The following is a 2,500-nucleotide window of genomic DNA, read 5'->3' as shown; positions in this document are numbered from 1 at the left end:
AGGTGAAGGACGGAGGGCGAAAAAGGATGGTTGGAAGCGCATGAGAACGGGGAGTAGCAGGAGGAGACGCAAACTAACCTCGTCCAAGATGGCAATGAAGAAGGACAGATACAGGAGGGTCCAGTTTCTATATGACAATGACAGGTCCGGCCTGGTGAACCTCATACTAACAGGCGGTCAAGTCAGGGAATGTTTGCTACCACTGGAAAAGGTCCAAGCGTATTACAAAGATAAGTGGGAACGAATAAGACCCTTCCTGGGACTCGGACGATTCCAAGCAGCGGGACAGACAAACAATGCGTACTTCCATAAACCAATCCTGTCGGGCGAAGTTAGATCCAATCTGGCTGGAATGTCAACAAGCTCGGCTCCTGGACCAGACAGGATCAGTAAGAGGGCCTTGCTGGGCTGGGACAGGAGCGGGAAGCAACTGGCGAGGCTGTTCACCACATGGTTGATAAAGGGAACTATACCAAAGGCCTTCAAGGAATGTCGCACCAAGCTGCTGCCGAAGTCGTTGGACGAGAAGGAGCTGAGCCTTGTGACGGGATGGAGACCGGTCACCATTGGGTCACTGGTGATGAGATTATTCAGCAGAATAATTGCGATGCGACTGGCGAAGGCTTGCCCTATAAATCCAAGACAAAGGGGCTTCTTGGTAGCGGCAGATGGGTGTGGCGAGAATTTGATGGTTCTGGACCGGATCGTGAAGAGAGCGAGGGAAGGTGAGGACCAGTTGGCGGTGGTCTTCATCGACTTTGCGAAGGCCTTTGACTCCGTCTCACATGAACATATCCTGTGTGCTCTGAGACACAAGGGAGTCGACAATCATGTTGTGGGGTTGATCCGGGACTCTTACGTGGACTGCTCGACCAGGGTAGGCTGTGGAAGGGCCACGACCCCGCCTATAAAAATGATGGTTGGAGTCAAGCAAGGAGACCCTCTGTCCCCTCTGCTCTTCAACATCGCAATGGACCCTCTCATCCATACGCTCGAGGTGGCTGGCTCTGGGCTAATCTGGGGTGAGCGGAAGCTCACCGCGCTGGCATTCGCCGACGACCTGGTTCTACTAAGCGGTTCGGATGGGGGCATGAGAGCGAACTTGAATATGGTGGAAGAATTCTGCAGGCTTACTGGCTTAGCCGTGCAACCAAGAAAGTGCAGTGGGTTCTGGATTAACAAAGGAGTCGTTGAGACAAAAACAGAATGGCGACTCGAAGGCTCACCGCTGAGGTTAATAGACGATGGAAATGTGATTAAATATCTGGGGGTGATGGTGGGGCCGAGGGACGGGATCGTCCCAGCCGACCTGTTGGCTATGGTGGAAGAAATACTGGTTAAAGTGAAAAAGGCCCCACTAAAGCCATACCATAGAATCAATCTATTAAAGCTATATATGCTCCCCAAGGTCATGTTCCAAGCCGATATGAGTGGAGTGTCAGCGACCAGGTTGGCCCAGGCGGATAGAGCAATTAGGAGAACGGTGAAAGACTGGCTGAACATTGCACAGTCCACGTGCAATGGTATCCTCTACGCGAGGAACAGAGATGGTGGCCTGGGATTGCCTAGGCTGGAAAAGGCAGTGCCCAGGATCCAAGTCAGGAGAACTTGGAGCATGGCCGGGTCCGATGATTGGCTGGTTCGGGAGATGGCGAGGGATCAAGTCAGTGACGGGGGCTGGAAGACCCTGTGGAACAGAGCGGGAGGCGAGGCGACAGATATACCAGTGTTGAGTATGAGCGAAGGAAAGGAGAGGATATCAAAAGACCAGCTCAAACTCCTACACTGGAGGGACGTGGAATGTGACAAATGGAATGACCTAGTCACGCAAGGGCCGGGAGCGGGTCAATTCAGGGCCGACAAGATAAGCAACTCTTGGCTGGCTGACCCTAAGATGGTGGGCATGACCCAAATGGAATGGCTAGGGGCGCTAAGGCTGAGAGCGGGAGTAGTTCCTACTAAGGAATTTTTGGCGAGAGGAACGAGCTCTAAGGACAAGCAATGTCGAGGTTGTGGAGTTGCTAAAGAGACATGCGCCCACATATTGGGACAATGCCCGATACTGAAAAAGCTACGAATTAACAGGCATGACATGGTTTGCAACTTGTTGGCCGCCGAAGCAATGAAGCTTGGATGGACGGTGGAAAGAGAGAGACGTGTCTGCACCAAGAGCGGACAGGTGAAGGTGCCGGACATGGTCTGCCAAAAAGATGGACGAATCCTGGTGATTGATGTCACCATTCGCTATGAAACTGGCCATGCAGCACTGGAAGAGGCGGCTGCGGAGAAAGTCTTGAAATATGAGGATGTTAAAGAGATGCTGGCTCAGTCTTTAAATGCCAGAGAAGTGAAAGTGTTTGGCTTCCCTATAGGAGCACGCGGTAAATGGCCCATGAGGAACACAACGGTGTTGCGGCTACTAGGTGTTTCGGGTAATAGAATGGCATACCTTCCAAGGTTATTGAGCAGGAGGACGTTAATGTTCTCTCTTAAAATGTTG

General features: G+C 52.0%; 1 pseudogene; it reads left to right on the top strand.

The window, feature by feature from the left end:
- Nucleotides 1–2,500, top strand: part of LOC148320754 (28S ribosomal RNA) — a 10,400-nt pseudogene that overhangs the window by 4,955 nt on the left and 2,945 nt on the right.

The sequence above is a fragment of the Idiotropiscis lumnitzeri genome, chromosome 16 (assembly GCF_059441095.1).
Source record: "Idiotropiscis lumnitzeri isolate Australia: NSW breed Sydney's pygmy pipehorse chromosome 16, RoL_Ilum_1.0, whole genome shotgun sequence".
NCBI classification, from domain to species: domain Eukaryota; kingdom Metazoa; phylum Chordata; class Actinopteri; order Syngnathiformes; family Syngnathidae; genus Idiotropiscis; species Idiotropiscis lumnitzeri.
This window is presented reverse-complemented; position numbering and strand designations above follow the sequence as displayed.